The 16,360-nt window shown below is 31.4% G+C and overlaps 1 protein-coding gene and 1 long non-coding RNA gene across 4 annotated transcripts in view; both read left to right on the plus strand.

Moving 5' to 3' along the window:
* The first annotated feature begins 5,328 nt into the window (after nucleotides 1-5,328).
* On the plus strand, nucleotides 5,329-8,190 carry LOC132714608 (uncharacterized). The gene is made up of 3 exons (XR_009623584.1): nucleotides 5,329-5,915; nucleotides 6,926-7,027; nucleotides 7,288-8,190. It is a non-coding gene; the product is annotated as an uncharacterized LOC132714608 (long non-coding RNA).
* Nucleotides 8,191-16,025: 7,835 nt separating this feature from the next.
* The window catches only part of LOC132714615 (uncharacterized), a 42,838-nt gene continuing 42,503 nt past the window's right edge, over nucleotides 16,026-16,360 (plus strand). For all 3 annotated transcript variants that reach the window (XM_060697510.1, XM_060697516.1, XM_060697523.1), the window contains exon 1: nucleotides 16,026-16,299. The gene's annotated coding sequence lies outside the window, so the exon portion shown is untranslated. The remainder of the gene's footprint in view (nucleotides 16,300-16,360) is intronic.

Below are 16,360 nucleotides of genomic sequence, written 5' to 3' on the forward strand. Positions count from 1 at the left end.
AACCCCTTATATATGTTCAATATAAATCGTGTATATGTATATCTAGATAATTCCCTGTTCATTTTTCTTGACTTCCTTATATCTTTTCAATGGAAACTAGTATATGTACTAGATGATCCCCAGCTCATTTTTCACGATCCCCTCTAATCTGTTCCATAATGAAAAAGAGTAAATGTGCATCTATATGATCCTCTTGTAATCTTACGTTATCCTCTTATATCTGTTCAATGAAAACTATAGTATATGTACATCTAGATGAACCCTTGGTCAGCTTACGTGATTATCTTATATCTGTTCCATAATAACAAAAAGTAAATGCACATCTAGATGATATCTTGGTCATCTCACGTGATCCCCTTATATCTGTTCCGAAATAAAAAAGTCTATGTACATCTAGATGATCCTCTGGCCATCTTACTTGACTCACCTTATATCGTACCTGTTCAATGGAAACTACAGTATATGTACATCTAAAAGATCCCCTGGTCATTTACCTAATCCCCTAATAAAATTGCTTTAAGAGTTCAGTGTTTATGCATCTAAAAGATCAGGTGATCCTTGATATATGTTCTATTACAATTAATATACAACTTACAACTGTATATGTACATCTAGATGATTCCCTGTTCATCTTACATTATCCTCACATACGACATCTTCTATCAAAACTAGAGTATATGTTCATGTACATGATCTCTTTGTCCTCTTATAATGTGATCCCTCATTTATCTTTCATAATAACATCTAGATGTCTACATTGTATGTACATTAAGGTGATCCATTAGTCATCTTACGTGATATCCTCACATATGTTCATATGCTAATTCAATTATTAGGCATATGAATGAGAAAACATTATTGTACGATTGTATGTCCTGAAGATTTTAAAGCCTATTTCTATTTTTAGACATACGTATGTATTTATTAGAAGGATTAAGCATATGCACTATTTCACAGTGACACTGTTTTTTCCACAGATGTATAGTCTCTTTTTAATAAGGATGATAACGCTTTATCAGAAATTCGTGCTTGATTTATAGGCGGGGCGAAATATGCAAAATATACTCTCACTGGATCTCCCTTTTCCGTTTACCTCTTCGCTGACACGATTGAGCAATGATTATTGTTATAATTATACTACTTAACTTTTGATCAGCACCATATATTTGAGTGTGAATATTTTTTGGGATAATTTTATTAACGCCGTGCGAAAGGTTTTAAATGTTGATTTACTTTTTTATCAATTCAGCTAAAGGACGAATTTGATCCTATTATAGTACAAGAAATCAGTGAAAAAATTGTGCAAGCATGAAACTTAGCATGGTGGCAGGAAATAATATTTAAAATTATTTAAGCCTGGGATCCACTTTTTAAAAATCCAAGATGGCCGCCAAAATCCAAGATGGCCACCAAAATGTACAATTTACTTGAGACATGACAAAATAGAGTTATTTATGCCATGAAAATTATTTAAATTGACATTGTAGGTCAAAAATAGTAATTTTTTGGACAATTGCTTTAGTAACAAATTCAATATGGCTTCAAAATCCAAGTTGGCCACCATTAAATGATTTGGTTTTTGGACAAGTTGGCCACCATTAAAAGATTTGGTTTTTGGACAAATTTTCATGAGAAAGAAAATTCATATGACCAATACTCTTCATACATATAGCACACTAATAATTAAAGTGGTATCCCTGCATAAAAACTGCACACAAGTGTACATTCACATAGAAAAGAAAACTTATTTACGGATCAAACCATGCGAGCTCGATATTTCGAAGAATCTGAAGCGATATTATACACAAAAGGCGTCGGCTTTACAGTTTGGCTGAGGTTTTGCATGCAAGTTTTTTCTTTTAAAAGAAATACATTATGGAAAAGGTTAATAACTCTGTCATGGATTTTGACAGAATTATGGCCATTCTAAATATAGCGAATTCTTCATTATCTAGGTTCTTGTTTAATTTTCAAGCACTTGCGCACTTTACGATGTCCTACAGATAGCTCTTGTTAATGTACATGATTCTGACACCATGCACAAGCGCTGATTGCAGTAACGGCCCCCAGTTACCTTATCATCAAACATAACACACAATCGAGTTAAATTCAATACCGAACCGGTTTCTTTTTGCTGAAAACAACATATCGTAGAATCACCAAATCAGTTGTATACTTTTATACAAGAATGTATGGAATGCCGTGACTGTCTTATGTGATCAATGTTTTTGCTATCTTGTGAAATGATGATACTATTTTGTCATTTAAGCATGTAAACATGTGCAAAGAACATGTTAACTCGTCAAAGTATCTTGATGACTTGAGCAAACGACATGTTAACTTGTACATAGTACAGTTACCATGTCCAGTATTTCAGTCACTTTCTGTAAGTAGTAACGAAGGAAACTCTTAATTTGGATACGCCGAGCCATCCAGACATTACAATTTAAAAAATGTACTGCTTTCCCGCAAACAATTCTAATATCGGTCAATATCATAGCAAATCGGTTATTGCCGGGAGAAATTTTTCAAAATCTTGGATTTTATATTATTTACATTTACTCATCATTTACCGCTTTGTGTACTAAATTCCGGTTATATACGGTTAAATATTATTGAAAACCGAATATCGTGAAAAATAACATTCTGGAAATAACTGATTAATTACGATATTGACCGATGGTACACATTTTTAAGCGGGAAAGCATTAGAGTAAGACTACCTTAAATAAACAAAATGGGATATACATTTGTCGTATATACGAACAAAAACAAAACTACAATAATTATGAAGTGCACATGAAGTACAAAATTTATGACAGGGTCTCATGAACATTTGCTCCTTTTGACAAAGTAGGACAACAAATTCAATGCACTTTTGTGTTATCCGATTAGTTGTTTGACTGAACGAGAAACTCATCAGTTAATTATTTAAACGGATGTCAGAAATATATATTTGGTACACATTAAATATAAGGTTACATTGATTCTTTCGCGCCCTTCTTGCTTCGCAAGTTACAGCTGGTCTGTCGTTAGCTAGTTTGATGGATTGCAGAGTGTGGGGTCATGATATATTCCAATCAGGAAACAATAACAAATTCTTTCACAAATATGCAGAATATAATTAAAACATGTTTGGGTGATGATCTCAGCCAAGTTCATATCTGCTGATGCTACACAGTTCAAGATGTTATCAAATATTTAAACACTTATGTATTATACAAAAACATAATATGTTGAACTTTTTTTTATGATTGCTTCACTGCTTCACAAAATGGTAGGACTGTGATCACTCCCGTGTAAACTTCTCACGATGTTACCAAATCAAAATGCCATCAAATGTTCCATTTACATAAATATTAATAGTAATTAAACTGCTTCATATTATAAATCTGGTAAGATATAGAAGTTAAAGGTTAAATAACTGAAATATTCAACCATATTAATGACGTTGCACCTATTTAGACCAGCTGAGCAGGTCCTCCGTTAATTTTCACCAATAAACGACTTACTCGACCGGAGTTTTATTTGGTAAACGCATAACATTATAGTGTTAATGATTTTATGTTTATATTTTTATTGAGGACACACAAAACACATTGTGTCGGTCGGCAGCTATTTCTGCTTTGTATTCAAGTCGTAAAAGACTTTACATCCGAAAAAAATACTAATTAAAATAGTTATGAAAAAGTAACGATTGCGCTGTGTATAAATGTTATGTGGTATTTCAAGTTTCTTCTATTTGGCATTTATTAACGTTAACAACTTGGGTGGGTTCAGCAAGCATTCTTGAAAACCATACGAAAACACTTAGGATATGATGCCTGCTTTTTAAATTTATAGTTTACATTTTATCTATGATATGCAGGTTTCATAACCTCTGATTTTCTGTATCTCTATTTCCAAAGATAGCCCTAAACAACAAAATTCTAAATATTGCAGGCTCGGTATGTTTGAACCTGTTCATGGGAGGTGATCGGAAGTGTAAGTCGTTCAATTCTGTAAAAATAATAACATCTTAACAACTTGCATGCACAAATAGAAGTAAAGAATATGGACAATTATTGAATCGTTTTATTCCTTATGTAATTAATAATAAACATTTACGTAACATTATTTTCGTAAAAGAACACCGGTGAAGGATGGCCATCTGTTCTTATTTGCAAACATTTCGTTTGATCCGTTTGTACTCTTAACATACACTCGTTAACCCGTCTTAAGTTGTACCGGAACCATTGCCGAAGTGCAACTACTTGTTGTGTTCCATCCTGCCACTGTTGTAATTGCTAGTGTAGTATATTCATGTACAATAGCTGCGGTCATATGTTTTGTTAGGGCAGTACAAACGTTGACGCTGAATTGGTACATACCAGACACAGGGGCTGTGAAGATTCCAGTGCAATCATCATAACCGCCACCTTCATTAAGTAATACGACAGGAAATACGATAGTTTGGTCGTGGCTGTAACTTACCCTTGTACTGTTATATGCGTTAAACACTACTTTCGAAACTGAGACAAAATCATAGAAATTTTAAAATTAGTCAAGTCTGTTTATTATGAAAATAATACAAGAAATAGCGTAACATGATTTTATAAAATAATTATAATCAAATAATGTTTATGTCAAAATCTTTGTAGCAAAAATATAATTTTAGAAATCACTTTTTACATTTATTGTGAGGAAATATCTCTTACTGTTATCAAACTGTATTAATAGCATCTTTATTTTGCGACCCGACAAGTTTTTAAATAATGTGAAATAACATTGTAAAACTCAGATAAGTTAGCCAGATATTTAGTGTAAAATATAAAGCTGAAGTTTACCACATCCCAGTGATTCTGCTGTTTCCAGACTAACCGACAGCAACATACATATCTGAAATTTCACTTATAGAGTAAAGTTATAAAACAATGAACATTTAACAACTTTGTTATGGTTGTTTTATAGATATTTTACTTGTTACTAGCACAATAGCTCTAGTGATACTAAGAACTCAACGCTCAATATGTTTTGACTGAGTATTTGCATTAAGTATTACACTGGAAAGAAGTCGACATACCAAAGTAGGAAGTATTAATTTCCTCATGCTTTACTGATTGGCAATTTCCCAAAGCAAGACTGAAATTAAAGAGTATTTTTCTTCTGAAAGTGCAAAAAAATAGCATTACTTAACGGCAACAACAAATGGTAAAATGTTGTTTTGTTGCAAATTCATATCTGGTGCTTCTTATTTCTTTCTTGATATTGTCAACATAATTTGTAAATTCATCTATTTAGTTTACATGTACTTGGTAAGTTACTTTGTGAATATCACCATCAATCCCAGCAAACACCCGACGTTGACCCAACGTTGGATCAACGTTGAATTTTGGTCGCGACGTCGGTGACCTTCATACAACGTCAAATCGACGTTGAATCCCCGACATCTAACAGACGTTTCATTTTGACGTCGACTCGATGTCGGGTTTTGGTCGGTAATCTGATAATAGGTAAATTTAATTTTGAAACCAATATATATATAAATGAAAGCATAAACAGCGAGAATTTTAAGTTTAAGTTTAGAAAGGGAACATTATATATTTATTTTCTCCATCAAAACAACAGTATCACATGGGTGGCTAACGTACGATATTCGAAAGGTGGCGCTCTGTAAACGGATAGTCGCAGATCCGTATGAAATATATTTGCTCTATTTTCGTTTAAATAATATCTTATCTCCTCGAATTAGTCTAAGAAGTGTTTATATAATTTACAATGAAGCTGTTATCATTTTTGAGGGCTTCATTTTATAGTGATAAATAATTTAGTAAATTCGAATTTGCATCTTATCGGATTTGAAATTCAATTGTATTGGCGGACAAAAAAAACGACGGGTTGAAAGACAAAGTTGTATATTCCAAACAAAAGAAAAAGGTAGGAAAACATTATATATTGTTTTTCAATGCTAATTTACTGCATGTTTGCATGGATTCGATGGTTATTTGATCATTGAGATGTTTGACTGGTAAAACGTAATGTAACGTGATTTCGCGAGATAAATATTTTTGTTTCCACGTAAGAACACTTTATCATTTGCTATAGAACAGTTTGTATAATCGGATCATTTTTCCCACACTATATCGCCATGCCAAATAAATGCACAATCAATGGTAGGAAATCAATAAAAAGTTAAATGCAGTACGTAAGACTCTTATTATTCAAATGCTGGTAAATAAAATTTCCTCTTATTTCTTATCAGCATGAGTTTCCCTTATATGAGGGGCCAGTCATTTACACATGTATCAGATGCAGTTTGATTTTGATATCTGTGTAGTTGTTAAACTACTCGTTATTAATTGAAGTACTTTACCCATACTGTTAGCATACCATGTGTTTCTTATATTATAATAATGATTCATGGCATTTGATACATGTAAATGATACCACTTTGGTAAGATATATCTGAAAGCACATTGTATTTGACAAGTTATCTTCTTATTAATGTAATCAAACAACATATTATCAATCAGAAAACACATTATCATAGTTATAAATCAATAAAAGTAATAGTTTGTTAATTAGCCTGTTTATCAACAAGTTGTATGCTCGTATCATAAAACGTTTTTACACTAAGCCAGTCTGTCCTATATACACTTAGCAGACCAGATCATGCTGGGCAGAGATGATATCTATAAAAATGACAGTAACGTGTGAATTTCTTTGATGTTGTATGAGCATTTGTACAAAGTACATTGAATATAAAAAATAACAATATCAATTTTTGCGGGAGTAGAATTAATTTCATTTTGGTATTTGTTATTTCAGTTTTTCATGCGCTTATGAGTTAACTAAGATTAATAGTAATTGGATTTTGCCTATTGTATTAGGCGAACATCCTTCCACCATATGGTTAAATTCTAAAACGATAATATTTCGTCTTTCAGATTGTGAAAATTATGTTAATTCATCATGTGTCAAAAGTTCAGGAGGAAGATGAAAATATTTAGAGGAAAAGAAAAATGAAACCTACCAAGATTTTGTGACAGGTATATTTCAAAATATTATAGAAAATACAGTGATCTTATTACCCTTGATTTTATAATGAAATTCACGAAGCCGTTTTTATCAAAATTAATAGATATATACAGTAGGTACACGAAACTACATGGTTTAAACTAAATTAAAAATAATAAGTATCTTTTTAAGTAGTTGGAGTGTTTTGTTAGAATTTCGTTTAATTATAATATGTATAAGTGATTTATTTCTTGCACTTGTAACTGATTATTTTAAATTTTTTTAATTTCAGAAAGTGTGATGAGATCTTAGGTTGGAGACGGTAATGATACACTTATAGTATGCCCCATGCAGATCGACATATAGTGTAGGAGGACGAAAGAAGCTAGAATACTAATGAAGATACATGAACATTGCTATTTATAGTTATAACAAAATATTCAGAATATTGTTCCATTTAACATTCAGATCTAGATTCAGTTATAAAATACAAAGACAAATATACAACTAGTGAGTTGGATAGATGATTGAAAAATCCCAAACTCAGAGTGATCAGTTCAGTGGTGATATAAGAAAAAACACATGCATGGATGTTTGCTATATAAAATGTCAGTGTTAATATTCAAGAAAGATTTTGTTTATCTTATTTCTAAAACATGCTTAATTAATACATATAGCGTTATTAAAGTACATACCGTCAAGTTTAATAGTTTCAAAAAATATTATGTAAATCTTGCATTTGTTATAGTACCACATTTCTTGTTTTTGTACTTGTGATTCCGAATATAAAATAAATTGCTAAAATCATAAGAATGCTTATTTATTAACCCTATTAAAGAGCTTCAAAATGAAAAAAAAAATCATATTCCAAAAGTTTTGAATGAGGTTAAATTATTGTCAGAAAATTTGGTCAGATAAGGTTGGTATATGGTCAGATAATGGTCAGAAAAGGTTGGATTATGGTCAGAAAAAGGTTGGATTATGTCCAAATAATGGTCAGAAAAGGTTGGATTATGGTCAGATAATAGTCAGACAAGGTTGGATTATGGTCAGAAAAGGTTGGATAAAGGTCATTTTATGACGTTGTATAGACGTCGGTTTCTGACGTCTAAAAAACTTTCAAATCCAACCTTCTGCCAACGTTTTCCCAACGTCAGGGTCTAACGTCAGTACAACGTTGGTACAACGTCTTTTGTTTGCTGGGAATGCATACCTAAAGTTATAACTTCATGTGCGCAAGCGCTGTACATTACTGCTTCTTTTTTTGAATACTTATGAGCTGGGAATTTCTATTGAGCATACACGTATTAAATAGAAATATCATAAATTAAAACAATATCTTTATAATACATGTATAAATTATTGTGATTAATATAGTATAACTTTTTATGCAATTGTTATTTTCTCTTTGCGCATTGTACTTGTGAAAAAAATGTAATTTCATTATGCTAAAAGGGATTTTCTTAAAAGCGAGGTATTTTACGATAACTAATATAATGTCGAGTTGTACGTATTTGTCATCGTATTCGAGTGTTTAAGTCTTTACATTGCATCAGATGAACAAAGTAGAGAAAACAAAACCCCTACAGAAAGCCCAATACGACAAAACTGACATTGTTGCACGCCCAGTTTGGTTTAGCCTGTTCATGGACGGTAGTGCTTATCGCAAGCCGCCGTCCCAGCCACCTTACATCCGCTTTAGCAGGATTCAACATTTAAAAACATACTATATCCATCTTTGCGTGAAATACTTTAACTGCAGAAATTTTTTGAAACTGAAGTTGCCGTTCCTATTTTTTTGTCAAATCGATTTGGTTTATTCTAACAAAAACTGTCCGTTTTTAGCGACACTATGTTATAATATTGTGATAACCTGTAACGTGTAGAGATTAAACATAACATATTTTCTCTGGGTGTATTCAAACATTTATAATACATTTCAAAAGATTTTGTGTAGTAATGTTTATTTTCTATGGCTTACAGTCATCTAGTTACCGGATAATCTCTACGGCAAATAGTTCACTTTTTTAACATAAGCGACACCAAATAGTTCTCTTCAAATGTAACAAAGTTAACTGTTTCTGATTTGAAATAAATATCTATAAGTAAGATTTTTTTGCACATTGTCATTTTCATTACTGTAACCAATTAAGTTTATTTCACTACAATTGCATAAACTCGATGTTTAAAGACGGTGTGATTTGTTGATTCTAGAATAAGAAAGCCACGTGTTCGAAGTAATACTTAATCTGACGACTCCGTTTCAGAATCAAGCAAAAACTAATAAATTTCTTCTTTAAGGAGAAATACTTAATGGCGACGGTAGCTATGGTATAAAACAAAGTTTCTTCACTTTTAATAATGCTGAATGAAGATGATGGATTGATAAATCATGTAGCATTTAATAACGAAATAGAAATCCCTGCATTGGCGATTTCAACAATGTACGTTAAAAAATTTATTACTAAAACCTACAACGAAAGTCGACATCTTTGTATCACGTGACTCCTCTTCTAACTCTGTCATTCCACTTCGCCGAAGAATTGATTATATGAGAAAAAAAATCAGACAGAATTGTTTAATCGAAATTGCTTCAGAAAAGCTTCTAGGAATCATTTCAAAATCGCATTCAACTCAAGTCAGGAACTCCAACGTTGCTATGACTAAAGGACATATTTTTGTTTACCAAAACAGGCACAACGTATGTTTTTATGAAAACAATCACGATTAAAGAAATAAATAAGATTAACTAAGTGAAAAACGTAACTTTGTTTTAAAATGTATCACAGATAGCTACTAAAGGTTGTTTTGAAGAATTCCATGACACTGAAAGCGATGCCTTAATTTATTTCCTTAACTTCGATCGAGACATCATGAACACGATGCTTTTCTTTCCATTTTATAGTCATATTAAACCCGTAAGCTGTAATTGCCTTTAGGACTTTGATTTTCAAATATCAAGTTTGAGCATAATAATGATATCTTTAACATAAACTGCTGAAATTTAAGATGAAGTCATATAAAGTGACAGTCCTTTTCAACAAAGGCATACCAGCACAATTAAAAACCTTATCTGTTCAAAAATATGCCAATCGTTACTCGAAAACGATTTATGGTTTATTTAAAAAGCAAATATCACAAACAAATTTAAACATTTCAACTAGTCCTACTTACATAACTTCATCAACTAGGTCTACATAACATTATATTGTTTCAAAACAAAAACATTTCTAGTTTTTATAACGTACAAATTAAATAATTGTCAAATAAATGGTGCAGTTATAAGCATAATGACACTTTAATGAAATATAACATAATCCTGTATTATTGAACCACAGACTAATGATGTAATAAATAATTGTTGTCGTCTGCTGGTGTTAATCAATATAACATATAAACTCATACAACTTATGCATATTATAATATATATATTTATATATAATTATATAATGTTGCAGAATAAATGTGAAAATTAGCTAATGATATTCTGTACTCACGTGGATCACTGACTGGACTTCTTAGTTGTATTTGCCTGTTTTCTGTTGCATATTCGATGCTGAATTTATATTGTTTGTCTTGTAACATATTGCAACATTTCAAAAGCAAAATCGGCTGTTAAAACAACAAAAGATTTGATTCAATGCCTTAATGTTTTGTTTAATAACAATAGTATAAAAGAACCAGAGATGAGTTTGAAATACAAGTTTTGAAAGCAGTTGCTTCAATTTTTTAAAACCACGTCCCCCAAAAAATTTTCTAAAAATTTTTAAAATAACTTTTGGGTTTCTGCCCCACTTTTACGACGGGGAATTTTTAACTTTAAATTCAAAAATAAAACAAACCATTAAAGACAATTTGTTATATCAAAAATTTCAAAAAACGTTTAAAAATGTTGATAATTTTTACTATTAAAAATTTTAAAACAAAAGTTTTAACCCAATGGGGAATTTGGCCAAATTTGGCAAAACATGGTTATTTTTTTTCCTTGGGGGATTTATTTTTCAAAACATGACAAGAATTTTAACTTGGTAAGATTTTAAAAACATCACATTTTATATTTTGGGGGCGTTTTTTAAGGCCCATCGCTTTTTAAAAATTTGGGTTTGGCAAATTTTTAAAAACATCCCCTTTTTTATACTAGGTTGCGATTTTAATGCATCGCATTTTATATTTGGTGGCGATTTTAATGCAACGTATAAACATATTTTAGGTTTCCAGCTTTATTGATGGATGAAGATCTCAGGTGCATGTCTGTCACGAACGGGAACATTAGTGGAACAACCGAAGTTCCTTCAGTAAGCTAGCTGGATACCTTCCTCACTGACGTGCTCTGTTACATCATTTCAAAAAGTAATATTTCAAATGGATATAAAACAGATCATTTTTAGTAACTATAACGATAAATGATAATGCAGTGAAAAAAGGTCCTGTCTGACTATTTTTAAATTGATCAATTCTTTATTGATAGAAGAAAAGTGCCATAGACAAAGAAAAGAAACAATAAGGATAAAAAATACTGACAACTTAAAACAACGAACAAAACAATGAATATAAATTGCATAAAGTCATGATGTTAAAAATTCTAGAACTTAAACATATTTATTAAGATCGTGTAAATGTTTCGATTTTGAGAGCACGTGCTATCACATGGAACAATATAAAAAAGTAAATACTTTTCTATATTTTTTCCCAAAAGCATGGTGTAAGAAAAGGTTGTACACAAGTCAAAAGTAAAAAATATATTACAGAAGCAAAATAAATATAGAAAGAAGAATATCATTTTTAAAAACTTTTACAAATGCAGACACCCACATTATTTGAATATAAACTTCTTTAATACAACTATTATTAACATTTTATACAATGGGTGAAACATCTTTTCACTGATATTTCAAGTTTTATTGCAAATAACGGTCATTTCTCAGACCTTTTTACCATAGAAAGGTGTGTTCGATATAGATGTCTTTTATCATCATCAATATGTATCGTATGTGTAGAAATTTTATCCAATAACATAAAAAATATGTAAAAAACAAAAGAAATTGAAATCACACATTAAGAAAGAAAAAAACCTTTATTGCACATAATGAAATTTTTCTAAGTGATGATTCAGTAAAGTATTCCGAAAAACATGCTTAATATGTTATTACAGAATTAGGTAAAACTTCCGGTTTAAATCTTAATTTTAAAACATCTTCAGTATTACGAGTTAGGTCTTTTAAGAATACTAAAGTTTATTGTAAAATAGAGAAATCAAGTGGACATCTGATTCAGCCAAATACATTAGGCATTTTATATTCATCAGATTACAGTAAAGATACAATTTGAACATTAATTTAGAACCCGAAGTTAAGGAATGTTTCAATTGCTTAAAACAATGGCAGCCACGTGCACAGACAGCGCTTTTTAAATATTCTGATGAGAAAAAAGAAAATGATGATAAAAAGTTTGCATTGCAAAATTAATATGACCCTTTTTAAGTATTAGCAAATCCATCCTCTTGAAAGATGGGGGGGGGGGCGGGGGGGGGGGGGGGGGGTCACATTCAGCCATGATCACGATAAAAACAAAGAAAACGTAAAGACATTATAAATAATTACTGAATTTCGATCATTAAAAATGACAATCAATTAGTTTAGTACTATTAAAAGTGGTACGATAAATGCATACTTTATATAAAACATTTTTATGATTAAAGGGAAAAGGACTTTGATAAATATGATGCTTTAAGATAAAAACTTTGCTTATGCATGATGAAACTTCTTAGATATTTATATGTTTAAGCTAGACAGTTGAAGAATGTATTGCAACAAAGATGAGAAATTCTAGTACGACGGACAGCGGAGATCTCGGAAATAAGTAGGCGTAGTTTTCTTTCAGTTCAGATCTGACATTTTTCTCGACTCTGGTGAATGAGGTGAATTCTTTCTTAGTCTTTTTGTTTTTGTGCCTTCGAGTTAAAATTTCTAAGATAAATCTCAACAAACTCTTCAATTAAATAGTTCTTAATATTTTAATTAGCTTTTTTTTTGGAATTTGCATTTTGAGTTTCATCTCTGACCAGGTTATTCTATGATAATTTACCTAAGATTCTATGTGATTAATTACCATACAAAACTATTCAAAGTACTGATGCATGCTGAATCAATATTGCACGGAATAAATTTTTTTAAGGCAAATTACAGTTAAAATTCAGATTTAAAAACCATTGAATAAACAGTTACAGAATTATCGATTTGATATAACAGTATTTAATATACACTATAACATTTCATCTTTATACAACAAATTTCTTACCACTTAACGTTTTAATACATTTGGACGATATGAGCCGCGTCACGACAAAACCAACATAATGGGTTTGCGACCGACCAGCATGGATCCACGCAGTCTGATCAGGATCCATGCTGTTCGCTTACAAACCCTGTAACAAGTAGAGAAACTGATAGCGAACAGTATGGATCCTGATTAGACTGCGCGGATGCGAAGGCTGGTCTGGATCCATGCTGGTCGCAAACCCATTATTTTGGTTTTGTCGTGACGCGGCTCATATCAGGTTTTAAGGACTAACTTGGTCACTGGTCTCTTAGGCATCTTAAGTGGAAAAACAACATACATGTATATGCACGAATATTGATAATATAAGCATAGGATTTTTTCCTTATGTTTTTTTATCATTTGTTTTGTATAAAAAGTTTTTTATAAACACATTTAAAATGTCGGTACTTTACTTTTGTTTTTTTATCAAAAGACATGGCAGCATTCATGTTTTTAATTTCTCGCCAAATTGTATGTTTTATATTAGCAAATCAATAAATCTAAACAGGTTGTTCATATTTCAATATTTTCAATAAAGCGTCGATATTCGTGTCGCTATAATTCAAATTTTGTACTTGTGCCTTACACGAACTATAACACGGATAACTATTAATAGAAATAGGTTTTGCTATATTTATAATTGTTGATAACACTCAAACGTTATTTTTTTGTTTTTGTTTTGGGTTTTACGTCACATCGACACAGTAAAGGTCATATCAAGACGTTCCAGCTTTACTAGTGGAGGAAGACCTCAGGTGCCTTTCCGTGCATTATTTCAGGTACGAACGGGCACCTGAGTAGAACCACCGACGTTCAGTAAGCTAGCTGGATAGCTTCCTCACATGAAAGAATCCAAGGTTCCTGTCGGGATTCGAACCCAAAGCGGTGAAGGGCAAGTGATTTGAAGTCAACGACCTTAACCACTCGGCCACGGTTATTTTTAGTATTTTAGTAATTAATATAAATATTGGAAAAAAGGCATTTTAGGGCAAAACATATTAGAACAAGAACAATATACGAACTCCCTGAAGAACACACAAAACAGCTAAATTAAAAATATTTCAGACCCGGTGTAATTGATCCTGTTTGTAAATGCAAGCTACTGTCCACGTCCCGAGCACTAGCTTAATATAACATTCATACTAACCGCTGTTTTAATGTGACACGTTCGTGCCTTTTCTGGAAAAGCGGCGTATGATTCCCAAATAAAAGAATGAATGTGTGCCATAAACGAGAAATCAATGGGCGAAACTGTATACAAAAAAATCTGTAGACTTAATAAATACTAATTAAAATAAAAAGCAATATAGCATGAGATTCATTAAACTTAATTAAATTAAAAAAAATAATGGAGCCACCCAACAAGAAAAGATGATCAAATGGATGAAATTAAAAATCTCACGAACATAAAAATAATATCATTCTTGTATATTTAAGGATACGAAACATTACATCTCTAATTGAATGTACGTGGCGACTTTATACAGCCCCACAAAAAAGCTGATGTGATAATGATATAGAAAAAAAACAACACTTTGTTATCATGAGACAATTAGTGATTCAGTTATGAATTCTGTAGAACGTGATATGTGATCTAAACGTATAAATACACTTTATTTTATTTGCAAGGTGCTGTCTTATATATAATATTTCGGGTAATTGTTTAAGTTTGTATGCGTGCTTGTATAAGAAATGATATCGGTCTCAGTGGTGCTTATTGGCTATATTGGCCATTAAAAACCTGTCTTGAGTTTTGGTACGTAGCAATTGACCTTGTATGAACAAAGAAAACTGGTTTAAATCAAATTGAAAATGAAACTGTCATTAGAAACAATGTGAATATACCTATTTTGTTTAGCCCTTTCAGCAATGAAAGTAGAAACTAGTAAAAAATAGAACATAGACATGATACAGATTAAATTACATCCCAGCATTGGGAAACGCCGCATAACGAAATGAATTGAAATGTAAGGTGGCTGATTGTGTCATGTCTTATTTTCGCCTCGCGGTAACCTGACGAAAATTATGACAAAGTAACCATTTTGTCGTGTTTTCTTGCTTTCGCCTTGCGCCCCGCGTTGTTTCTGTGAGCAAAAACTTTTCACTCATTGCTTAGTACTAGTTTCTTCCAGGAACAAGTTTTAAAAGCATTTATTTTCTTGAATTTAATACGTTTAGAACCTTGCAGGTTTTTTTCAAAACGCCTTACGAAAGATGCAAAAATTTTCAATTTAGCTCAATTTCACGTATATATTTCTGAACAAAATAAATACTGTCAGAATTTTCAAATACATGTACATGCACCGAAATAATTCTTCTATGCTGAAGATTTATGCGCTAAATTTGTAAACAAAGTCACAGGCAAGTTTTAAAAAACATGTATAAACCGTGGTAATATCCGAAAATGATGTTGTAAAGGCAGCTATAGTTATTTTTTCTTTAAATCATGATACACATCTATATTTCTACTTGTTTACAACGAAACTCGGCTACAACAAAGCCGTCGGTACATTATTTCGCTATATCATGGTTTCTTATAACAATTACAAGGAAAATTTATCACACAAACAACTATTATTTACCAAACATTTACTACATTACGAACACAATATGTAATTTTTTCTCGATGTTTCGTATATCTGCATTAATAAACGTTCAAGGTGATTATCGTCAGAGTATTATGCGCATCAAAAAGGAAGACATAATATGAGATACGTTTGGTTTTTTTTCACGGCCTGTCTATAATATATCTGGATTATGCATAAAATAAACATAAATTTGCGCTAGTAAGATCGCGTGTTTCTACAAAACAGAGGATTGAAAATAACGACAATTATCACATCAGATCGTTTTAAATAAACTATCCTGATTTTCTTTAAATTCAGAAAACATATTATTTTAAATATATGGAAGTGTAAATGCTTGGAAACAAATGGTACGAAATTAAACGTTTAAAAGGCACAATAACAAACAGAATATTAATGAGGTAAGATAAGTTAAATCTATAAGAAAAGATTTTTAATTAAATTCACACATTGCATGGTACA

This window comes from Ruditapes philippinarum, unplaced genomic scaffold (assembly GCF_026571515.1).
Source record: "Ruditapes philippinarum isolate M1 unplaced genomic scaffold, ASM2657151v2 ctg3362_1_1_1_1, whole genome shotgun sequence".
Classification (NCBI taxonomy): Eukaryota; Metazoa; Mollusca; class Bivalvia; order Venerida; family Veneridae; genus Ruditapes; species Ruditapes philippinarum.